This window comes from Papio anubis, chromosome 2 (genome assembly GCF_008728515.1).
Source record: "Papio anubis isolate 15944 chromosome 2, Panubis1.0, whole genome shotgun sequence".
NCBI lineage: Eukaryota > Metazoa > Chordata > Mammalia > Primates > Cercopithecidae > Papio > Papio anubis.
This window is the reverse complement of record NC_044977.1, coordinates 139,110,729-139,137,710: the sequence shown is the minus strand read 5'-3', so window position 1 is coordinate 139,137,710 and position 26,982 is coordinate 139,110,729.

Here is a 26,982-nt window from a genome sequence, read left to right as displayed (position 1 = left end):
CTGTTTTGAAAATTAGATGAACTGATTATTTTAATTTTTTAAATAATTGACTGGCATCAATCAATTATTTATGATTGATGGCATTGGATGATTGGCAGAATTATATGTTAGCCTATATTTTCCAACAGAGCATATTGGCCAAAATAAAATTTTTCTTTGCTTGTACAACTTATGCTATCTCAGCAACATCATAATTTTGTCACTTATACAATACTTTTGTCACTTATACAACATTTGGAGATGGTTTTGGATTTTAGGGCAGATCACTACTAGCCCTGGAATTCTTTAAAGGTAAATACCTTAGCTTGGCATGGTGTCTCACACCTGTAATCCCAGAAATTTTAGAGGCTGAGGCAGAAGGATCACTTGAAGTGGGAGTTTGAGACCAGCCTGGGCAGCATAGCAAGAACTTGTCTATATAAAACCTTAAAAATTAGCTGGACATGATGGTGCCTGCCTGTAGTTCTAGCTACTTGGGAGGCTGGGGTGGGAGAACTGCATGAGCTCAGAAGGTCCAGGATACAGTGAGTGAAATCCTGCCTCTAAATAAATAAATGCCTTTATCAACCTACATTAGTGCAATCTGTTCCATAGCTTTATTTGTCTAAACTAATCAATCTTTATTTTTTCCTTTTTTTTTTTTTTATAATGCTTATCTTTTCCTTCACTTGCTTCATGGAAAACTTCCTCAGTCTTCTTGGCTGCTCCATTCATTCATTCAATAATTACTTTCTGGGTCCTTCCTGGGAGCTGTCTGTCTCAGTCTCCCTGCTCACCAGCCGCTTTTTCCTATATGTCTCTCTTGTTTACTCCCATGAAGCCATGTAGTGCTGAACAGATACCTCTCTTCTGAACTCCGAAACCATATATCCATTTTTTTGCTTTATATCACAGATTTCAATTGCTACCTCTGACTCAGCATATTCCAAACTGAACATAGGTTTTCCTCCCCAGTTTTCACTTTCTTATCTGTGAATGTCAGCATTACTCATGAGATATACAAGCCCAAACACTGGGAATAAGTCTTATCTTTTTCCTGTCCTTCGTCATCCTATCAATCACCAAATCACATTGACCTTGCCTACTCGATAGCTATGTAATCATTCCTTATTTTATCTCTACTACCACGATCATAGCCTCAGTCACCATTACCTTATTTTTTGCACTACTCTAATTCACTAGTAGACAGTCCCTAGCATCTATTTTTGCTCATCTCCAATCTATTATTCACATGTTTACCCAGTGATCTATTAAATAAGCATTCATTTGATCATGTTGCTCTCATGCTTAAAACTCTAAATAATTTCCCATTACTTTTAGGACAAGATTCAAAATACTTAAAATGGCCTACAAAGACTTACCTTCCTTTCCAAGCTATTATTATTTCTCTTCTGCATCTGACTCTATGCATCAATCATGAAAACTTCCTTTTGTTTCTCAAAGAACGTTCTTTCTTACCTCAAGTCCTTTGTACACATTTTAAAATTGCATTTCTGTTCATATTAAGGCAGAAATAAATTATCCACATGGCTAGAAAACTTAAACAGCACAAAAATCTGTAAAATAAAAAACTAAAAGCTTTCCTCTCCCTCCTCCCTGTCACTCTTCTCAAAATAACCAGTCATTTGCCTCTTGTATAGTGTGTGTGTGTGTGTGTGTGTGTGTGTGTGTGTGTGTGTGTATGTATGTATTTTGGGAGATGCAGGAGAAATGGGTGTACTCTATACTTCGTAATATAGTACAATGATTAAAATACAAATTTAGGAACTTGCCTGCTTGAATTCAAATCCCATTGTCTTGGGATGTTTAGGGTGTTGGTTTTCCAGCCAGAAATCTCTGTGGCCAGTGGTGCCTTTGCCCAAGTTTTCACTGAGGCCCACTGGGCTCGTTCTGCCCATTTCGTCTGGCAGGCTGCACTCAACTCGTGCTTCCAGCCCAGATCCCACAATTGCTAGGGGTGAGCCAGGTGCAGAGTGGCAAGCAGTCTGTGAGCCAGCATGGGGTCCGGCCACTGTGCACAGTCAGGCATGTCAGCTGTGGTGGGGTGGGCAGCTGCAGGCATAGGCACAGGTGTCGGCTCTCTGCAGGACTGCGACTGGACCTGGCATACCACAAGTGGCTGCCACTGCAGGCACCAGGGAATGCAGTGGCACCCGGAAGCTTGGAGTTGCAAGGAACTGCAGAGCCCCAAAGAGGGAGTCATAGCCCTGACTCAGGGAGTCCCTAGGTCTGGGGTCACTGAAGGGCTGCAGTTCTTTTCTTCTCATTACCTGCAACTTGGCAAGCAGGGAGTGTGTTTCAGCCCTATTTGTGTTACAGCTCTTTCAGTACCACCATTTGGTAGGCCCTGAGTTCTTGTCCTGCATCCAGGAGGAATGAGGTATGTGGACAACTGGAGGGAGAGCAAGGTGGAGAGGAGCCTCATCAAATGACAGAACAGCTCTTCGGAGACCTGAAGTGGGTAGTTCCTTTCCACAGGCAGGCCATCCCAGTAAGAGTCCAGCTCTCAGCAGAGAGGATACCCGTAGTGGGTATTTCCTTTCTGTAGGCAGATAGTCCCAAGTGTTCAGCTCTCAGTGGAGGGAGACCCAGAATGGGTAGCTCCTTTCTGTAGGCAGGTCATCCCAACAAGTTGGGGAGAACCAAAATGGGTAGCTCCTTCCTGCGGCTGGTAGTCTCAATGTCTGTGTGAGTTTGACTGAGTCCAGGGTTATTATGGGCTCAGAAGGGAGGACGTGCATGCTGATTGGTCAATGGGTGGCCATGGGCAGGCCCAGAGAAAGCATCATAAGTTCTCATTCTGGGCTGTGGACTCTACCTGGAACTGACAGCTCAGCCTCCAAGCTTCAGGCCATCCCTGGCTTGAAGAGACCAGGGGCCCCCCTTTTTCTGCCTAGGAACCCATCTGCCTCCTGCCATCAACATGTTCTCCATGGTGCCCAAGCTGTTCATGTCAAGGGTTGCCCGCAGGCCCATGCTGAGCTGCCCTCAGCATCACTTCTGGCCTCTCTCCCACAGTCATTAGTGCCTGTAGTTAGGAGGGGACTGAGGAAGTCAGGGGCTGGCATGTCAGCACCACCCTGAGTGCATGCACATTCAGCTGGGTTGTGACAGCACCCAGGCTTGGCCACGAATTTGCTCCAAAATTGGAGTGGGCATTGGAAGCAGGGAGAGGTCAGGGAGCAGGAGCAGGCACTTCTGATCCTGTGAGGGCAGGGGGTGCTTCCTGGGCCCCCAAGAGTGCAAGGTTGCCTGAGTCAGGAGCCGTGGCTGGGTGGCTGCAGCTGCGCCTGGAAGCATGGGGCTCCCACCCTGCCAACTCAGTAGGGGGCATGGCTCCCACCTGTTCCTACCTCCCACCAGCTCCATGGAGAGCACAGCCCTGGATGCCCTTCCAGACAGGCTGCCAGCAGCATCACCATCTCTGCCACAAACTTGGCTTGTGACCTTAGGGGCAAGTTACTTATTCATCCTGTGTCTTAATTTCTTTATCTGTAAAATGAGAAATCAATGGGCTCTGCTTTATAAATTGTGAATTAAATGAATACACACACACACAGAGCCACATGTAACTGATGCCGATTCTGCCCATAGCTGAGTATACTTATTTTGTTAATGTACACTAAACTTCAAAAATATCTATAGAATAAATACATGGGCCTAACATTGCCACTACAAGATGGTCCCAAACCCAAATCCCATTTATCACTCAGCCTCCAAAGGCTCAGTCTAACTGGTGGTTATATTCTGGGTTAGCTAACCATCAGAAAGGTCTGGACATTTCCTTTACCCGCAATGTGTACTTACTTTAGCAAATAGGCACATGTCCTTTTGAGAAAGGAAAATGGAAACATTATAAAACGTATTATTGATGCTGTTATTATGGCTTTTTCTCAAAGTGGCTGGGTGTCCCCTTCATTCGTGAGCTTTGCGTCTAAGAACTGCCCCAGGACTGAGTAACTACTTACTGAGAGGTTATAGAGATTTATTGCTGTGGCTCAAGTCAGTTATCTGCTCACCAGGTGAGTTAACATACCCCAGACAGAATCTTGGTGAAATCCTATGATCCACTTAGGAATCCTATGATGAATTAGCCACCACCAATGATTTCTGTAGATAAGACCATTATGGGAATTACTTGACTCTGCTGCCTGTTATGGTAACTACACCCCTTCTGCCATGCTGAGATTCCTGCAGTGTCTCTCACTAGCTTCTTCAACCTGTAAAAAACCTGCCACTTCACACTTTTTAAGCACTGTGGTGCTTTTCTCACCAGTGCATTTATCATGAAGACATAAGTTTCTGTCAACCCCTTTGAGGGGACACAGGGAGTGGGTTCATTGGTCACATATGGCACATGTGATTTAAAACTTAAGAGTGCCTTCCTTTGCAATACACTGATTGTTTTTCTCATATCAACTTTATTCAGTGTGGATCACCACTGAATATAGTTTTTAGTCAACTGAGTATTACTGCTATTCAAGCTGTCATGATGAATTCCAAATCTCTGATGAATTAATATATATTGATGAATCTGACCGATGTAAAATTGTATATTGCACCTTGGTCTAGCACTTTGGAATTCTATTGTCTCAAATATTCTCTATGTTTTGTCTAGAAAAATTATCAAAATTTTGCAATTCCTTTGCTAGTAAGCTTTCTCTTTCAAGGTTTAATTTGTGTTTGTGACCATGAGCCATGTAGGGTCTGATTCTAGTTACAGGTCTAGGAATTTTAAAGATGGTGGTGGTAAGGCATAAAAAGAATTAACTTCACATTACATTGTCTTCAAGCAAAGGAGGAACAAATTCTACAATAGACTGGAGATAAGGTGTTGCTTCTGCTAGCAAAGCATTCTCAGTGGAATCTGGGAATTTTGGGTAGTCTGAGTCATCTAAAACTCTCCCATTGCAATTACTGGAGACACATTCTTCCCAAAGAATGTCTTAATTTTCCATAGGAGACTTAGTGAGTCTGTGAATTCATTCTAGGTTATCTCATGTGGCAAATTATTTCTTCCCTTGTGCACCATGGGCTACCAAAATCCTGTCCCTAATGCTAGTTAGTTTTCAAAGCCATCAGCACCTATCTAATCCAATCTTAGTTTCCCTTAGTTCCATGAAGTGTGTTGCCCACATATTTTTTTGACAGCCATTTCTAGATTATTCAAAGCTCTTAGTTTTATACAACAAAAGTTGAACCTGGATGTTATTTTAAACATGATTATTCCTTTTATTATATTTTGCATTGGGTTACCTTTTGATCCAACTTATTGATGTTTATAGCTCTTTGTTTTATCTGCTATTCCAATATGCAATTATTATATATACAAACATTAGTAATTTTCTCTTCCCCTTCAGTGTTTCTGTGTCATTCATTTCTCTTGTATATTTGCTTTTGCTAGTATTTACAAAACAATTTATTTATTGGATGTACATAATGGAGATATTCATTATGTATACATAATGGGGCATTCTTTTAGTGTTTGTGCCTTCTACAATTGATTCACTATTAAGCTTATTGATGCTGACTTTTGGATTGAGAGAGATACATATGCAATAATAATTATAATTGTTTCAAAGGTATCTATACTTACTTTACTAAAGATGTGTATGAAATACAAGCATACCTCATCTTATTGTGCCTGACTTTATTGCACTTCTCAGATTACACACACACACACACACACACATATACACAGAGAGAGAGAGAGAGAGAGAGAGTCTTGCTCTGTCACCTGGGCTGGAGTACAGTGGTACAATCTTGGCTGACTGCAACCTCTGCCTCCAGGGCTCAAGCAATTCTCCTGCCTCAGCCTCCTGAGTAGCCGGAATTACAGGTGCATGCCACCACGCCTGGCTAATTTTTGTATTTTTAGTAGAGACAGGGTTTCACCATGTTGGCCAGGCTGGTCTCGAACTCCTGACCTCAAGTGATCCACCCACCTCTGCCTTCCAAAGTGTTGGGATTACAGGCATAAGCCACCATACCTGGCAATCCTATATCTTTTACAAATTAAAGATTTGCAGCAATCCTACATTGAGCAAGTCTGTCAGCACCATTTTTCAAAAGCGTGTGCTCTGTGTCATATTTTGGTAATCCTTATGACATTTCAAGATTTTTAATATTATTATATCTATTATGGTGCTCTGTGACCAATTATCTTTGATGTTACTCTTGTAATTGGGGGGCATGACAAACTGTGTTAATATTAAATGGTGAACTAATCAATACATGTGTGTGTTCTGACTGCTCTACCAGCTGTTGCCCTATCTCTCTCCTGCTCCTTGGACCTCCCTGTTCCCAGATAAACAATATTGAAATTGGGTCATTTAACAACCTTATGATGGGAAAAAATGGCAGATAGGAGGCAGGGCTAACTTCCAGCTCCCACTCTGACAGACAGAACTGTGTGTAGAGACTCACACTGTGAACTTTTGCTCTAAGAACCACCACAGGAACATACCAGGAAAGCCAAGAGAATCCATAGACCTTTTGAAGGAGGTGGATTGTCACTGCAGGCTCCATGGGACAGCTGAGGAACTGTGGGTCTGCTTACTTTCTCAGCTGGGAGGCTTGTAGCCTGGGGCAAATTCTCAGCCTTGCTCACCAGCTGCCTGGAAATAAACTTGGTGCTGTTGAGGGGGCATGGTGGGAGTGAGACTGGCCTTTCAGAGTGTGGGCTCTGTGGGAGCTGGGTGAGGCCTGTGGCTGCCAGCTTTTCCCACTTTACTGGTAACTTGTGTGATGCAGTAGAGGCAGCTATAATCCCCCTAGGAACATAACTTCATTGGCCTGGGAACCACACCCACATACCCCACAGCAGATGCAGCAAGGAGAGTCTGAGCTCAGACACACCTACCACTGCCCCTACCTGATGGTCTTTCTCTAGCCACGCAGGTAGCTGAAGAGAAAGGACATAACCTCTTGGGAACTCTATGGCCCTGCCCACAACCTGAGAAACCTGAATACTTATCCAAAGGCAACCCTAGGGATAGCTTGTATCCTCCCTATACTACCGCAGCTGATGAGCTCTTGAAAGAGCCACCTCCTGGCTGGCCACCAACCAACACAAAACTGGTGCACTCAACAAAATACAACTAAGGAACCTCACAGAGTCCACTTAACTTTCCTGCTACTTCCACCAGAGCAGGTGCTGGTACCCATGGCTAAGAGACCTGAAGATATATCACATCACAGCGTTCTTTGCAGACATTCTCCAGTACCAACCCAGAGTCTGGTAGCTCCACTGAGTGGCTAGATCCAGAAGAGAAATAACAATCACTGCAGTTTGGCTCTCAGGAAACCCCATCCCTAGGGGATAGGAGAGAGCATCACATCAAGAGAGGAGCCCATGGGACAAAAGAATCTGAAGAGCAGCCCTCGAGTCCCAGACCTTCCCTCTGACATAGCCTACCCAAATGAGAAGGAACCAGAAAAACAATGCTGGTAACACAACAAAACTAGGTTCTTTAACACCCCCCAAAAATCACACTAGCTCACCAGCAATGGATCCACACCAAGATGAAATCTCTGAATTGCCAGAAAAATAATTCAGAAGGTTGATTATTATGCTAGTCAAGAAGGCACCAGAGAAAAGTGAAGCTCAGCTTAAAGAAATTTAAAAAAAGATACAGGATATGAATGGAAAAATCTCCAGTGAAATAGATAGCACAGATAAAAAAAAAAAAATCACAACTTGTGGAAATGAAGGATACACTTAGAGAAACGCAAAATGCCTGGGAAAGTCTCCACAACAGAATTGAACAAGTAGAAGAAAGAACTTCAGAGTTCAAAGACAAGGCTTTCAAATTAACCCAATCCAACAAAGACAAAGAAAAAATGATTTAAAAAATGAATAAAGCCTCCAAGAAGTTTGGGATTATGTTAAATGACCAAACTTATGAATAATTTGTGTTCCTGAGGAAGAACAGAAATCTAAAAGTTTGGAAAACTTTTTGAGTTTTATATTTGAGAAAATAATCTAGGAAAATGTCCCTGACCTTGCTAGAGATCCAGACATCCAATACAAGAAGCTCAAAGAGTACCCAGGAAATTCATCACAAAAAGATCATTGCCTAGGCACATAGTCATCAGCTTATCTAAAGTCAAGACAAAGGAAAGAATCTTAAAGCTGTGAGGAAAAGCATCAGATAATCTATGAAGGAAAACCTGTCAGATTAACAGCAAATTTCTCAGCAGTAACCCTACAAGCTAGAAGGGATTAGGGCCTCCTTAAACAAAACAATTATCAGTCAAGAATTTTGTATCCAGTGAAACTAAGCTTCACAAATGATGGGAAGATACAGTATTTTTCAGACAAAAAAAAATACTGAGAGAATTTGTCACTACGAAGTCAGCACTACAAGAACTGCTAAAAGGAGCTCTAAATCTTGAAACAAATCCTCGAAGTACACCAAAATAGAATCTCCTTAAAGCATAAATCTCACAGGACCTATACAACAATAACACAATGAAAAAAAAAAAACAAAAAAAAAAGGTACACAAGTAACAAATAGCATGAATAGAATAGGACCACACATCTCGATACTAACATTAAATGTAAATGGCCAAAATGCTCCACTTAAAAGATACAGAATGGCAGAATAGATAAGAATTCACGAGCCAAGTATCTGCTGTCTTCAAGAGACTCACCTGACACATGAAGACTCACATAAACTTAAGGTAAAGGGGTGGAAAAAGATATTACATGCAAATAGACACCAAAACTGATCAGGAGGAACTAATCTTATATCAGACAAAACAAACTTTAAAGCAACAGCAGTTAAAAAAGACAAAGAGAGACATTATATAATAATAAAAAGACTAGTCCAACAGGAAAATATCACAATCCTAAATACATATGCAACTAACACTGGAGTTCCAAAATTTATAAAACAGTTACTACTAGATCTAAAAAATGAGATAGATGTCAACACGATAATAATGGGGGACTTCAATACTACACTGACAGCACTAGACAAGTCATCCAGACAGAAAGTCAACAAAGAAACAATTAACTTAAATGATACCCTAGAACAAATGGATTTAACAGATATTTACAGAACATTCTACCCAACAACCTTAGAATATACATTCTATTCATCAGCACATAGAGCATTCTCCAAGATAGATCATATAGCAGGCCACAAAACAAGTCTCAACAAATTTAAGAAAATTGAAATTATAGCAAGTATCCTCTCAGACAACAGTGGAATAAAATTGGAAATCAACTCCAAAAGGAACCCTCAAAACCATGCAAATAGGCTGGGCTTGGTGGCTCATGCCTGTAATCTCAGCACTTTGGGAGGCCAAGGTGGGCAGATCACGAGGTCAGGAGATCAAGACCTTCCTGGCTAACATGGTGAAACCCCATTTCTACTAAAAAAAATTAGCTGGGCATGGTGGCAAGCACCTGTAGTCCCAGCTACTTGGGAGGCTGAGGCAGGAGAATGGCACAAATCCAGGAGGCAGAGCTTGCAGTGAGCTGAGATGGCGCCACTGCACTGCAGCCTGGGTGACAGAGCAAAGCTCCATCTCAAAAACAAAACAAAAACAAAAACAAAAAACACCATACAATACATGGAAATTAAATAACTTGCTCTTGAATGATTGTTCGGTCAAAAATGAAATCAATAATGAGATTTAAAAATTCTTTGAACTGAACAACAATAGTGACACAACCTATCAAAACCTCTGGGATACCAAAAGCAGTGCTAAGAGGAAAGTTCATACATTAAATGCTTACATCAAAAGGTCTGAAAGAGCACAAATAGACAATCTAACCTAAAATCACACCTCAAGGAGCTAAAGAAGCAAGAATGAACCAAATCCAAACCCAGCAGAGGAAAAGAAATAACCAACATCAGAGCAGAACTAAATGAAATTGAAACAAAAAAATACAAAAGATAAATGAAATAAAAAGCTGGTTCTTTCAAAAGATAAATAAAATTGATAGACCATTAGCAAGATTAACCAAGAAAAGAAGAGAGAAGAGCCAAAAAAGCTCAATTAGAAATGAAATGGGAGATATTACAACCAATACAACAGAAATACAAAAGATCATTCAAGGCTACTACAAACATCTTTACATGAATAAACTAGAAAACTTAGAGGAGATGGATAAATTCCTGGAAATACACAATCCTCCTAGATTAAACCGGGAAGAAGAAGAAGCACTGAACAGAGCAATAACAAGCAGCAAGATGGAAGTGATAATTAAAAAGTCACCAACAAAAGAAAGTCCAGGACCAGAAGAATTCACAGCTGAACTCCACCAGAAATTCAAAGAAGAATTGGTACCAATCTCTATGAAACTATTCCAAAAGATAGAGAAAGAGGAAATCCTTCCTAAATCATTCTATGAAGCCAGTGTTATCCTAATACCAAAACAAGGAAAACACATAACAAAAAAAAAAAAAAAAAAAAGAAAGAAAACTATAGACCAATAACCTGAAGAACATAGATGCAAAAATCCTCAACAAAATACTAGCTAGACAAATCCAACAGCATATCAAAAAGATAATCCACCATGATCAAGTGTGTTTTCATACCAGGGATGCAGGGATAGTTTGACATATGTAAGTCAATAAATGTGATAGACCACATGAACAGAATCAAAAACAAAAATCACATGCTTATCTCAATAGATGCAATAAAAGCATTTGACAAAATCGAGCATCCCTTTATGATTAAAACTCTCAACAAAATCAGCATATAACGGACATAACTCAAGGTAATAAAAGCCATCTATGACAAACCCACGGCCAACATTATACTGAATGGGGAAAAGTTGAAATCATTCCCCTTGAGAACTGGAACAAGACAAGGATGCCCACTTTCACCCACTTCTATTTAGCCTAGTACTGGAAGTCCCAGCCAGAGCAACGAGGCAAGAGAAAGAAATAAAGGGCATCCAAATCAGTAAAGAGGAAGTTTAACTGTCGCTGTTTCCTGATGACATCATAGCATACCTACAAAACCCTAAAGAGTCATCCAGAAAGCTCCTAGAACTGATAAATGAATTCAGCAGTTTCAGGATACAAAATTAATGTATACAAATCAGTAGCTCTGTTATACACCAACAGTGACCAAACTGAGAATCAAATAAAAAAAGTCAACTATTTTACAATAGCTGCAAATAAAATAAAATAGGAATATACCTAACCAAGGAGGTAAAAGACCTCTACAAGGGAAACTATAAAGCACAGCTGAAAGAAATCATAGATGTCACAAACAAATGAATACATATTCCATGTTCATGGTTGGGTAAAATCATTATTATGAAAATACCATACTGCCAAAAGTGAACTACAAATTCAATACAATTCCCATCAAAATACCATCATCATTCTTCACAGAACTAGAAAAAACAATCCCAAAATTCATATGGAACCAAAAAAGAGCCCACATAACTAAAGCAAGACTAAGCAAAATGAACAAATCTGGAGGCATCACACTACCCTACTTCAAATTATACTGTAAGGCCATAGTCACCAAAACAGCATGGTACTGGTATAACGATAAGCATATAGATTAATGGAACAGAATAGAGAACCCAGAAATAAAGCCAAATATTTACAGTTGACTGATCTTTGACAAAGCAAACAAAAACATAAAGGGAGGAAATGACACCCTATTCAACAAATGGTGCTTAGATAATTGGCAAGCCACATGTAGAAGAATGAAACTGGATCCTCATCTTTGACTTTATACAAAAATCAACTCAAGATGGATCAAAGATTTAAATCTAAGACTTGAAACCATAAAAATTCTAGAAGATAACACTGGAAAAACCCTTCTAGACATCAGTTTAGGCAAAGACTTTATGACCAAGAACACAAAAGCAAATGCAACAAAAACAAAGATGAATAGATGAGACTTAACTAAACTAAAAAGCTTCTGCACAGAAAAAGAAATAATTAGCAGAGTGAACAGATAACTCGCAGAGTGAACAGATCTCTCACAGAGTGGGAGAAAATTTTTGCAATCTATACTTCTGACAAAGGACTATATCCAGAATCTACAAATAACCCAAACAAATCAGCAAGGAAAAAACAAACAATGCCATCAAAAAGTGGGCTAAGAACATGAATAGAGAATTCTCAAAAGAAGATATACAAATGGAAAAAAAAAAAAAAACGAAAAAATGCTCAACATCACTAATTATCATAGAAATGCAAATCAAAACAATCCACAATGTGATACTACCTTACTCTTGCAAGAATGGCCATAGTAAAAAAATTTTAAAAAACTAATAGATGTTGGCATGGATGTGGTGAAAGGGGAACACTTTTACACTGTTGGTGGGAATGTAAACTAGTACAACCACTATGGAAAACAATGTGGAGATTCCTTAAATAACTAAAAGTAGATCTACAATTTGATTCAGCAATCCCACTACTGGGTATCTACCCAGAGGAAAAGAAATCATTGTACAGAAAAGATATTTGCACACACATGTTTATAGCAGCACAATTTGCAATTGCAAAAATATAGAACCAGCCCAAATGCTCCTCAACCAATGAGTAGATAAAGAAAATGTGGTATATATATATATACACCATGGAATAATCACCATAAAAAGGAATAAAATAATGGCATTCACAGCAACCGGGATGGAATTGAAGAACTTTTTTTTTTTTTTTTTTTTTTTTGATACAGAGTCTCTCTCAGTGGCCCAGGCTGGAGTGCAGTGGCGCCATCTAGGCTCACTGCAAGCTCCGCCTCCGGGGTTCACGCCATTCTCCTGCCTCAGCCTCCCGAGTAGCTGGGACTACAGGCCCTTGCCACCACACCCAACTAATTTTTTTTGTATTTTTAGTTGAGACGGGGTTTCACCGTGTTGGCCAGGATGGTCTAGATCTCCTGACCTCGTGATCCACCCGTCTTGGCCGCCCAAAGTCCTAGGATTACAGGCGTGAGCCACTGCGCCCCGCCTGAAGAACATTATTCTAAGTGAGGTAACTCAGGAATGAAAAACCAAACATTGTTATGTTCTCACTCGTAAGTGGGAGCTAGGCTATGGGGACGCAAAGACGTAAGAATGATACAATGGACTTTGGAGACTCAGGGAAAAGGGTGGGAGGTGGGTGAGGGATGAAAGATTTACACATTGGGTATAGTGTACACTGTTTGGGTAACGGGAGCACCAAAATCTCGGAAATCACCACTAAGAAACTTATTCACATAACCAAACACCATCTGTTCCCCAAAAACCTATTTAAATAAAAAGTAAATTATATTACTTAAAAATATATAAAATAACCTTACAATGGACTGTAAGTGTTCACATGAAAGGAAGAATCACACATCTCTCACTTTAAATGAAAAGCTAGAAATACATGAATAAGCTTAGTGAGAAAGACATGTTGAAAGTTAAGATAGGCCAAAAGCTAAGTCTCATGTGCTGAACAGTTAGCTAAGATATGAATTAAAAGAAAAAAACATTATTGGAGAAAATTAAAAGTGCTACTCCTGTGAACACAGGAGTAATAGGAAAGCAAAACAGCCCTATTGCCAATATGAATAAAGTTTTGTTGGCCTGGATAGAAGATCAAATAAGCCACAACATTCCCTTAAGCCAAACCCTAATTCAGAGCAAGGCCTTAACTCTATTTAATTCTGTGAAAGCTGAGAGAGGTGAGGGAACTGCAGGAGAAAAGTTGGAGGCTAGCAAAGGTTGGATCATGAGGTTTAAGCAAAGATACTGTCTCCATACCATCAAAGTACAAGATGAAGCAGCAAGTGATAATATAGAAGCTGCAGCAAGTTATCCAGAAGATCTAGCTAAGATCTTTCCTGATTTGGAACAACTGATAAAGATTCAAAAGAAAAAGGAATTAGAAATCACATTCTAAAAACTGATTTTAAATGTAAGCAATACTTGTTATTTTTCCCCATTTAAAATTTCTCCAGGAATGAAATTTAATGTTTTGAGCTGCCTCATAATGAAGTGCATAAATAATTACCACTTTGCCTCCAGAGGGTGATATTATCCAGCTAACTGGTGAAAGCACACTATTACATGTCATTTTAAATCAATCCCAAGTAGCTTTTTAAATGTAAGTCCCTAATTTTAGAGCATCTTTATGTAAATTTTGGAAATAGATTTCTTTGCATCCTAGAAGAGCATCAATGTGTAATAAAGTGTAATAAAGATTTTTAATGATATACCATCTGTTGTTAGAGCATATTATACAGACAAATGGATGTAAGTCTGGAAATTACAAGTTGAGGGGCACTAAATGCATTTATTTGAGTACTACATTTTGAGTGGAAAGTGTCACATATGAAAATCACCATCTTCATAAGTTTTCAGTCTTTGTTAAGTGATACTACTAATGATGACATTGATGATGGTGTTGGGAGAAGAGTAAATGGTGATGCCAGTCTTGGGAAACATGTGTAAGAACCTCTCTGGAAATTGTTTTTAGAGAAACATAAGTTTGAAGTCAAATGACATCACTAATTTTGTTGCATATCTCAGAAAATTCTATCTGAGATAATTTTTGATGCTTCAAAAAATCAAATTTACTCCTGAAGACTGAATATTTGACACCTCTGAGGATATGTATAAAAATGTATTGTAGACTCCAATGGAAGTTGAAAAATATGGCAAGGACAGCATTATTGGAACTTAGCCTCCTGGGATGATTATTTTGTATGGGAAAACACTCAGATGGATGCTTTGATTAAAAACTGCTAGTTGTCCTCTATATCCATTTTCTTTTCATACATGGTAGTAGAATCCCTGATTTTTAGCTGGATACATGACCGCGTGGAAGAAAGGCTAAATTTCCTTGCCTTCCTCCAAACAAGATGAAGTTATGCCACTTGGTTTTGGTCAATGGGATATAAGCAGAAGTGTCATGTGGCAACCTTGAATTTTCATTGCTAGACAAACATCTGTGCATTTTTTGTCCTTTCTTCTTTGTCCCTATCTTTTTCCTACAGACTGAAATGTGACAAAATAGTTGGACTAAAACAGTTACTTTGGCCCATGAGGTGACCTTGAGATTGGAGGTCACATAAATAGTAGAGTAGCAACACATAGAATTCATATACTTGAAACGTTTATGGGATCCAGCCCTATACAAGTCCTAGACTGCATAACTTCAGGCTTTTATGTAAGAGAGAACTAAGCATATCTGTTCTGCAAGTAACAGTCATTAGGTGCCTCAGTGACTCAAAAGGAATCTCATCCTATATGGTAAGTGTGAATAAGTTCCAGTATGTTTGTTTAAATTATATACTTTTAGAATAACAGTAAAAACAGAAGTGTTTTGTAATTTAACAAACTCAGTTATGCTTTGTAGTCATATTCATGTATTATCATTTAAATATTAATTTTCAAAAAACTCTGGGAGTTGGGAAAAATATTGGAGTACACTGAGGTGGCCAGGAATGGGAGTAGTGGTAAGGAGAAGCTGCATTCCAGATTTCCTCGTACAGAGTTTAGGAGAGGATATGAGGCCTCTTGTGGTTTACCTGAAATCTGGAGTTGCTCAGTTCTTACTTATTAATTCTATCACAAATATTTATTTGGTGACCATTGTGCTATAGGCACTATTACAGGAGATTACTGTAACATAATGATTAAAACAGACAAGTTATAAGTCTCACAGAACTTTTATTTTAGTGGGAGGGCACAGATGGTAACGAGTAACCAAATAAATATATAATATGTGAGAGGTGATAAGTGTTATGTAGAAATTAAGCAGGACTAAGAGGTATAGTGGAAATGATTGCAGGTTAAGAGGGAAAGGATGACAATTCCGAGATGTTCTTTCAGTCAAGAACAAGGCAGGTACTAAACAACCTTATACTTAGGTCTACTGTTCTTAGTATGTTCCAGCTCCTGCATCGTCACTGTTGAGCACACAGGAGCACACAATGACCACTTTCTTCTAATCTCAAGAGCAATATGAAACTTGTGATGGTTAATATTGAGTGTAACTTGATTCGATTGAAGGATACAAAGTATTCGTCCTGGGTGTGTCTGTGAGGGTGTTGCTAAAGGAGATTAACAGTTGAGTCAGTGGGCTGGGAAAGGCAGACCCATCCTTAATCTGGGTGGGCACAATCTAATCAGCCGCCAGTGTGACTAGAATATAAAACAGGCAGAAAAATGTGAAAAAGAGACTGACCTAGCCTCCCAGCCTACATCTTTCTCCCATGCTAGGTGCTTCCTGCCCTTGAACATCGGGCTCCAAGTTCTTCAGTTTTGGAACTCGGACTGGCTCTCCTTGCTCTTTAGCCTGCAGATGGCCTACTGTGGGACCTTGTGATTATGTGAGTTAATACTTTATCAACTCATATATACATATACATATACATATATATTCCATTAGTTCTGTCCCTCTGGAGAACCCTGATGAATACGACAGTCATAAACTTGGACTCTCCTTAGAGCTTGGATTTTAGGATGAGAAAGAGGAGATCCCATATTTTTTGTCTGTTTCAGGTTACTTTTAAATTCAAACACACATCTTGACAACAATATTGGCATTTTATAAGAGCCTAATCTATGTTCACTTTTCACATATTATCCCAGAGATGATGCTTTTATTTCTCATCACTTTTATCAACTTCGATGGATAGATTTTACAAATCTTTTGACACTGAGAAAGTAGTCCTGTAACAAAAAGCACGGAATTCAAGGTGGGAAGAAAACTGCATGTGTTTACAGGCATACCTCAGAGATACTGCAGGTTCAGTTCCAGACTACCACAATAAAGTGACTATCACAATAAAGTAGGTCAAATGAATTTTTTAGTTTCTCAGTAACTATAAAAGTTATGTTTACACTATACTGTAGTCTAGTAATTGTTCGATAGCATTATGTCTTTAAAAATCTACATATCTTAATTAAAAACATTTTATTGCTAAAAATGCTAATCATCACCTAAGCCTTTAGCAAGTTGTTAAGGGTCTTTTTTCAGTGTTGATAGCTGCTGATTAATCAGGGTGGTGGTTGTTGAAGATTAAGGTGACTGGCAATTTCTTAAAATAAGATAGCAGTGATATTTGCCACATTGATTGACTCTTTATTTTATGAAAAATTTCTCTGTAGCTTGTGACGCTGTTTGATAGCCTTTTACCCACAGTAGAACTTCTTTCAAAATTAGAGTCAATCCTCTCAAACCCTACTGCTACTTTTTCATCTAAGTTTATGGAATATTCTAAATCATTTATTGTAATTTCAACAATGTTCACAGCATCTTCACCAGGAGCAGATTCCATCTCAAGAAAACACTTTTTTTGCTCATCCACAAGAAGTAACTCTTTATCCATTCAAATTTAGCCATCTAGTCACATCTTTAGGCTTCATTTCTAATGTAGTTCTCTTTTTATTTTCACCACATTTGCAGTTACTTCCTCCACTGAAGTATCAAACCTCTCAAAGTCACCCATGAAGGTTGGAATCAATTTCATTCAAGCTCCTGTTAATGTTGATATTTTGACCTCCTCCCATGAATCATGAATGTTCTTAATGACATGTAGAATGGTGAATTCTTTCCAGAAGGTTTTTGGTTTACTTTGCCTATATCCGTCAGAGGAATTCCTATCTATGGCAGCAATAGCCTTACAAACTGTATTTCTTAAAATAATAAAACTTGAAAGCCCAAATTACTCCTTGATCCATAAGCTGCAGATATATTAGTCCATTTTCATGCTGCTGATAAAGACATACCCGAGATTGGGAAGAAAAAGAAGTTTAATTGAATTTATAGTTCCACATGGTTGGGGAGGCCTCAGAATCATGGTGGGAGGTGAAAGGCACTTCTTACATGGTGGCGGCAAGAGAAAATTAGGAAGAAGCAAAAGTGGATGCCCCTGATAAACCCGTCAAGTCTCATGAAACTTATTCACTATCATGAGACTAGCACAGGAAAGACCAGCCCCCATGATTCGATTACCTCCTCCTGGGTCCCTCCCACAACACGTGAGAATTCTGGGAGATACAATTCAAGTTGAGATTTGGGTGGGAACACCACCAAACCATGTCATATCATTCCGCCACTGTCCCCTCCAAATCTCATGTCCTCACATTTCAAAACCAATCATGCCTTCCCGACAGCCCCCAAAGTCTCATTTCAGCATTAACCCAAAAGTCTACAGTCCAAAGTCTTATCTGAGACAAGGCAAGTCCCTTCCGCCTATGAGCCTGTAAAATCAAAAGCAAGCTAGTTACTTCCTAGATACAGTGAGGGTACAGTATTCAGTAAATACAGGCTTTCCAAATGGGAGAAACTAGCCAAAACAAAAGGGTTACATGGCCCATGCAAGTCCAAACTCCAGTGCAGCATTCAAATTTTAAAATTCCTTTGACTCCATGTCTCACATCCAGGTCACGCTGATGCAAGAGGTGAGTTCCTATAGTCTTGGGCAGCTCCCCACCTGTGGCTTTGCAGAGTTCAGTCTCCCTCTGGGCTGCTTTCATGGGTTGGTATTGAGTGCCTGTGGTTTTTCCAGGTGCACAGTGCAAGCTGTCAGTGGATCTAGCATTCTGGGGCCCTCCTCTCACAGCTCCACTAGGCAGTGCCCCAGTAGGGACTCTGTGTGGGGACTATAACCCCACATTTCCCTTCCTCACTGCCCTGGCAGAGGTTCTCCATGAGGGCCCCTCCCCCTGCAGCAAACATTTTTCTGGGCATCAGGTCGTTTCCATACATCTTCTGAAATATAGGTGAAGTTTCCCAAACCTCAATTCATGTCTTCTCTGCGCCTGCAGGCTCAACACCATGTGGAAGCTGCCAAGGCTTGGGGCTTCCACCCTCTGAAGCCACAACCTGAGCTGTATATTGGCCCCTTTCAGCCATGGCTGGAGCAGCTGGGACACAGGGCACCACAACACTAGGCTGCACACAGCACGGGACCCTGGGTTCAGTCCCTGAAACCACATTTTTCCTCCTGCTCCTCCAGGCCTGTGATGGGAGGGGCTGCTGTGAAGGTCCCTGACATGGCCTGGAGATAGTTTCCCAATGGTCTTTGGAATTAACATTAGGATCCTTGCTATTTATGCAAATTTCTGCAGCCAGTTTGAATTTCTCCCCAGAAAATTGGTTTTTCTTTTCTATCTCATTGTCAGGCTGCAAATTTTCTGAACTTTTATGCTCTGCTTCCCTTATAAAACTGAATGCTTTTAATGGTACCCAAGTCACCTGTTTAATGCTTCGCTGCTTAGACATTTCTTCCATCAGATACCCTAAATCATCTCTCTCAAGTTCAAAGTTCCACAGATCTCTAGGGCAGGGGCAAAATGCCACCAGTCTCTTTGCCAAAACATAACAAGAGTGACCTTTGCTCCATTTCCCAACAAGTTCCTCATCTCTATGTGACACCACATCAGTCTGAAACTTATCATCCAATGTCACTATCAGCATTTTGGGCAAAGCCCTTCAACAAGTGTCTAGAAAGCCCCAAACTTTCCTATATTTTTCTGTCTTTTTCTGAGTCCTCCAAATTGTTGAATCTCTGCCCATTACCCAGTTCCAAAGTCACTTCCACATTTTCGGGTATCTTTTCAGCAACACCCCACTCTACTGGTACCAATTTACTATATTAGTCAGTTTTCATGCTGCTAATAAAGACATATCTGAGACTGGGAAGAAAAAGAGGTTTAATTGGACTTACAGTTCCACATGGCTGGGGAGGCCTCAGAATGATGGCAGGCGGTGAAAGGCACTTCTTACATGGTGGATGCAAGAGAAAATGAGGAAGAAGTGAAAGTGGAAACCCCTGATAAACCGATCAGATCTCATGAGACTTATTCACTATCATGAGACTAGCATGGGAAAGACCAGCTCCCATGATTCAATTATCTCCTCCTGGATCCCTTCCACAACTCTTGGAAATCTGGGAGGTACAATTCAAGTTGAGATTTGGGTGGGGACACAGCCAAACCATATCAGATAGTATGTGAGCAGGCATGAAAGCAACATTAGTCTCCTTGTACACCTCCATCAGAGCTCATAGTTAGCCAAGTGCATTATCAACGAGCAATAATCTGTTGAATGAAATCTTTTTTTCTGATCAGTAGGTCTCAACAGTGGGTTTAAAATATTCAGCAAAGCCTGCTGTAAACAGATGTGCTGTCATTCAGGCTTCATTATTCCATGGATGGAGCACAGGCAGAGTTAGTTAAGCATGATTTTTAAAGGTCCTGGGATTTTCAGAATGGTAAATAAGCTCTGTCTCCAACTTGAAGTCACCAGCTGCATTAGCCCCTAACAAGAAAATCAGCCTGCCCTGTGAAGCTTTGAAGCCAGATATTGACTTCTTTCTAGCTATGAAAGTCCCAGATGGCATCTCCTTCAAATAGAAGAAAAAATTTTGAAAATATTGCAAAAATTACCAAAATGTGACATAGAAAAATGACTCCAACAGACTTGCTCAACACAGAATTGCCACACACCTTTAATTTGTTAAAAATGCAACATCTTTGAAGCACAATAAAGCAAAACACAATAAAACGCGGTATGCCTGTAGTGGTCATGCCATCCTACTCACTACCCAGGTGTGGCTGAGCAAGTCACTGAGCTCATTTCTCCATATGTAAGATGAGACAACATTGACAAGCTTTTAGAGTTAAATGAGATCTTTCCTGTGGAGGAATGTGAAATTACTATAAGACCCTTGACACTGACAGTTATTATTGTATCCATTGTTCTCTGAAGGACCAGTGAAAAGGACATTTTAGGGTGTTGAAATTCTTGAAGGTCATGTGAATGCTGTGTGGGCAGAGAGAGCAGCAGCTTCTGGTAGGCAGAGTTTGAGTAAGCACACATTTGTTTAAACTTGTTTCCTTAATTTACTACAGCTATTATTCTCTGCCAGTAAGGACATATTTTTAACATTATATGAGTAATTGTGAATTAAAGGGAAATTTGTGGAACATACACCTATCTTTGTATTTCATATTTCTATATATATATATATATTAAAATTTGTCAATAAAAATGAAATGCACGTATCTAAAAACAAAATTAGAAGATAATATCTAGCCAGGTGGAAAATTGCATCATATGTGACAAACAAGGTTAATAATCCCCAGCAGAGAGGAAACTTTTAGACATGATTATGGAAGAGGTATATATCCCAAGAAAGTTAACAAAGTATCTGAATTCACAATTTAAATAAAGGGCATATATGAGATATACGAGAAATTTTCAGATATATGAAATTTTTCTTCTTCATTGATTATCAAAGCAAAGAAATTTACAAGTATGAGATGCTTTTTTTTTCTATCTGCAAAGATTTTATAAGAATGTATTTTGAAGGCTAGGTACAATGGCTCATGCCTGTAATCCCAGCACTTTGGGAGGGCAAGGCGGATGGATCACTTGAGGCCAGGAGTTCCAGACCAGCCTGGCCAACATGGTGAAACCCCGTCTCTACTAAAAATATACAAATTAGCTGGGCATAGTGGCACACACCTGTAATCCCAGCTACTTGGGAGGCTGAGGCACAAGAATCACTTGAACTCAGCAGGCGGAGATTGCAGTGAGCCAAGAGCGTGCCACTGCACTCCAACCTGGTCGGCAGCATGAGACTCTGTCTTAAAAAAAAAAAAAAAATTGTTTTTAAAGCAGTATGTGTTCAAGAGAAGGGAGAAATGGGCATTTTATATACTGCTGGTAGGTGTATGAATTGGCACAGCTAGAGAGAATTTGGTAATATAAACAAAAATCATCAAAATGTTCAAAGGATCAAAAAGTCTTGAAAATGGAACTCTCGTTTTATTTCCATAAATATATCTAGTTAGAAATAATATAAAATGCACACAAAGTTTTACAAACCTGGATATTCATCAAAGTATTATTTTAGAAAAGAAAGAAATCAAAATATCTAATCACAGGGTACTGATTAAATGAACTACGTGATTAATAGTAAAGCCACTTAATGGTATGGAAAATTTCTTTAAAATATTGTTAATATACATAACACAGTCACTAAATGAATACGTGGAGAGATACATTTAAAAAATGATGTGAGAGTCAATAAGCTGTTTTTCTTTATATTGAATTATAAATATTCCAATTAATTTATCTGCAATGAATATGCATTCATCTATAATAAATCCTTATAAATCATTATAAATAAATCCCAATGAAAAGAATTTATTTCTTTTAAAAACTATTAAACACTGGGACCTGGGGTAGAAAATTCTACTCTCTAAGTATGCTTCCTTTCTCTCGAATGTATGTACCATTCAGTGGCTAATGTGAGTTCAGTGTGGGTCAGGAGAAGTTAAATATTTCAAATTAAATACAGCAGAATTTGTCCTTGTTTAAGGGGTCATTTTGAGATACACATTGTGTCAATTCAAAGATCTGACAATTTCCTCCCGTCAAGGAGTTTCTCCTGCCATCATCCTTCCCTGAATGTGTTCAGGTTGCAGAAGAAATATAATATGTCTAGGATGAGAGAGTCTTCTCCAGGTTGGTCTATGAATACACTGTCTTGTGCCACTGATTTCTGAGTATTGGCCTCTCTTTTAAAATGCAGATTTTATTGTTACTCAGATAAGGTAAAGCCAATAGATCAATAGGTAGTTCCCATTGAAAAGATAGTTTGTTACTCACAGTTCCAAGAGAAGGGGACACCTCACTTCACATGGGTGGCCACATGGGTAAGTACCAGGATCAGGAGGCAAGGGAATTGAGGAAAAAGCGTGGGCAAGAGGCTTTATTATGATATCTGAGGGAAGAAGTGGATGAGGCAGAGTAAGCAAGCTTAGGATTGGCTAGTTTGAATAATGTCAGCAGCCTCTAGGTTTAGGTGCTATTTCTAGTTATTTGGCACCTGGTGGTGGGGTGTTTAGGGCAGGGGGATAGTGTCCCTGAATGTAAGATTTTAATAGAAATGGTTGGGGATGTAGGCATTGGATTGGTTGGTTTGCATATGAAAGGTGCACTTGCGTACAGCAAGTCCTTTACCATCTCCAGAAATTGGCTAGCCTTTGGAAGGGCAGACTCTCCAGGGTCAGTAAGGCCCCAGATGTGAAAACACCGGGAACACATGGTTAGTACAGCCTTTCTTCCTGCACCAATCCCTAATAGAACTTCCCTTTCCTGATCTCCAAGTAGCTGATATCTCCAACACCCATGGATCCTACCCTTAACTCAGTCACAAGGTTGCACCTCCTGCCAACTTCTTGCCTGGATTTGCCTCTTCTGGCCCCTGGTTCTCTTGGTGATTTCACTTCACGTTATGTGGTACTGGGGTAGTTGCAGAATCTTCTGCTAACACTACACATGCCTAGGAAACTAAGGCCTGAATTCAAGCTATCTTTCTGCCTAAACACCCACAATAAATTTTGTTCCTTTTCTGTAGTTCAGCAAATACTGGAGTCCAATACTAGTGGCAGTATTGACCCAAAGTAGCAAAGTCAAGATGACACAAACACCTCTGCTTTGGAAATCTCCCCCAGCTATGTTTCTGGGGAACAGACATTTGAGTGTGATTTCCTGCCTTTCTTTCCTCTTCTCCGGCCCTTCCTTTCTCTCCACTCCACACTTTCCAATTTATTTCCTCCTCTAAACATCAGGAGAGCTTTCCTCTTTCCTGATAACATTCTTATTTCTCCAAACTCTACACCTTATAAAAGCAACACTGTGACTGGAGTCACCTGGGGCTGGCTTTTATTATTGAAGCTGTGAAAAGACGAAGAGTTAGGTTTCACTGGTGACGTTAAACACAATGGTTTATTGTATGTTTTGGACAGACGTTTGTCCCCACAATCTTCATATATTGAAACCCTAACCCTCATTGTGATGGTATTTGGAGATGAGGTCTTTGAGCACTGATTAGGTTTAGATTAGGTCTTGAAGATGGAGCCCTGGTCCAATAGGATTAGTGGCATTATAAAAAGAGACATCAGAGTGCTTGCTTGCTTTCCACAAGCTGTCACCAAGGGAAGGTCATGTGAGCATACAGCGAGGAGTCAGCTCTCTGCAAACATGGAAGAGAAGGTCCTCACCAGAACTTGATCATGCTGGCACCTGATCTCAGACTTCTGGCCTCCAGAACTGTGAGAAAATCAGTGTGCATTGTTTAAACCTCCCAGACTGTGGTGTTTTGTATAGCAGCCTGCATAGATTAAGGCAATATGTTGAAGTATATTATTCTTGCTACAATCTCATCCTAGTAAATTTTGCATGCCCACAAAGGACATTTAGCTCACCTGTATATCTTTCCTTTCCAGAAGAAAAATTTCTCAGGTTCTGTTATTCTCATCCCTTTAAGTTGATTGAGGGAAACTTTGATGCTGTGCAAAGTCCTCACCTTTCTCTGATAAAGGATGTTAACACTTTCCCCAGAATGTGGAGCTTTTTTCTATTCCTAGCTCCATGCTTATCCTTTCAGGGGCCCTCCTTTACCAATGGGAAGCTTAGTCAAAACTACAAGCAATGTTTCCCCTGAGGCGGCATAAAGTATGGATAAGACTTGCAGTCCTGGGGTGGAGGCACTTAACAGCTGTCAGATGGAAGGCAGCAGGGTAGCCCCTGCCCAAATCTCCCACTGTGCTTCTCATTTGCCCAAGTCACTGTCTAATCTCTGGCCATCAGTCAATGATTGAAGAGGGATAAAGGTGCAGATGGAGCCTCAGGGACCTTTTTATCTTTCCTGGGATCTTACCAGCAGATGGTAGCTTCACGTATGTGTTGAGGTTTCACTTTCTGGCTCAGCTACAGTCTTCTATTTCAAAATAGTCTCCAAATATGCCTGAGGTCTCAGTGCATCTCCCTGAGCTGCGACTTCTGAAATTAAATTCTCCTCAAAAGAGTTATTTGAAAGTTTAGAGTCCATGCCCGGGGACTAAAAGATGACTTTCCAAATCCCTCTCTCTTTTATTTCCCATATAGGTGACCCTATATCTGGTTTTGCATATGGTTATACTCACAGAATCTTGACCCTCCCCTCAATATGACGTGGCCTCTGAATTTGGGTCTATTTTAGGTATAATATATTTTAACCCCTACATGTTGTAGTTTCAATATTTGCTTATTAATATACAAATATAAAGTAGCCCAAATTTTCATTTTTTATTGTTTAAGTGAAAAAAGGAAAACAAAATTTGAGCAGAATATACACATATATATCCACGTTTAGAGACATCATAGCAAAACTGCAGAACATCAAAAGTAAAGCAAAAACATTAAAAGATATCAGAGGAAAAAACTAAATTCATCTGAATGAATGAAGAAAGAAGGGAATGAAGTTTGAACCTTGGAAACTTTACACAATTAGTTATCATTCAAGAAATGAATAATAAATGCAGATATGGAAGGCCAAGAGAATTTACCATCCATGACTCTTACTGAAATAGTTAATAAAGGAAGTAGTTCAAAACGAAGAAAAGCAAATCATCACAGAAGAAACGGAATATTGGAAACAATGAAAAGAACAGAAATTTTCAAATATGCTGGCAAAAATAATAACAGAATGTCATATGTTTTGAAAAATATAAAAATATAAAACCAGATATAAAATAAAATATAAAAATAAAAAAATATAAAACCAGAGAAAAAAACTAATAAATAGTTTAGGAACTATTATCTGTCTATATGCAAATATTTTGACCAATTGATGTTTTAATTTGTTACTGTGGTTTTTTGTTTTGTTTTGTTTTGTTTTTTGTGAGTTGGAGTCTCCACTCTTGTCGCCCAGGCTGGAGTGCAGTGGTGTGATCTCAGCTTACTGCAACCTCTGCTTCCCGGGTTCAAGAGATGCCTCCTAGGTTCAAGCAATTCTCCTGCCTCAGCCTCCCAAGTAGCTGGGATTACAGGCACCCACCACCACGCCCGGCTAATTTTTGTATTTTTAGTAGATACCGGGTTTCACCATGTTGGTCAGACTGGTCACGAACTCCTGACCTCAGATGATCTGCCCACCTCGGCCTCCCAAAATGCTGGGATTACAGGCGTGAGCCACCACGCCTGGCCTGCTGTGTTTTTAACTATACTAACGCTCCACATTTTTGTAGGGTAAATCTACCAACCTTCTCCTTTATGCCTTTTTAAAATTTTGATACATTATTTGGAAATTGTTCCTGGTACTCCAAGGTTGTGAAAACTTTGATGTAATTTTTAAGAATTTATGTTGTTCTCATATTTATAAAACTAAGAGGCACAGGAATCTACTAGTGTGGGAAATAAGAATATCCTTACACACTGAAATAGAGGACAGGAGGCATATTAAGGAGGAAAATTATAATTTTAAGGACTATGAGGCTAGAAAGAGATTTTTGTCATAAAACCTTGAAGATTTATTATGAAGAACTTAAATTTACACTGTATGTTGCAAGTAAGGATACTAATTATTTCTTCTAGTTTACTGAGAGGTTGCTCTGTCTCCAAAGGGAGAATAATACCATCAGTAGTCTCTCTGGTAGGGTATTTTTAATTAGAGATTGACAGCATCAAATGTGACAAGACATTGTGTCTACTTTCTTTTTTTCAGATATTTTAGATTGTATTTTTAAGTGCTACAGAACAGCTTAAATGTGTAATGGAATTATTGGGTTGGAAAAAGTTCCAATTTGATGACAGTTGATTGAAGCAAAAGGTTAATTTTATTAAAGGCATATGTAGCTGTCTACTCCCAAATAAAAACCCTAAAAAGCTCCTTCCTCATCTTCAGATCAAAATTAAACTTTTTTCCAAAGTGTGGATTGTGGGCCACTTTCATATATATTACATATATGGCAACTAAAGTGAATTAAATGACAGAATATGGGCAAAGATATTTTCTGAATTTGCATGTATTTCCTGATGTATTGAGTGCACATTGTGGGATGAAAGGAGCACAGCCTTTGAGTCCAGATGGCCCTGGATTAGGGTTGCCAGATTTCGCAAATAAAAATACAGGATGCCCAGTTATATTTAAATTTCAGATAAACAATGGATAGTTTTTGTGTCTGTCCCATGCAATATTTGATCAGGAAATGCTATTCTGGATTTAAACCACAGCTCC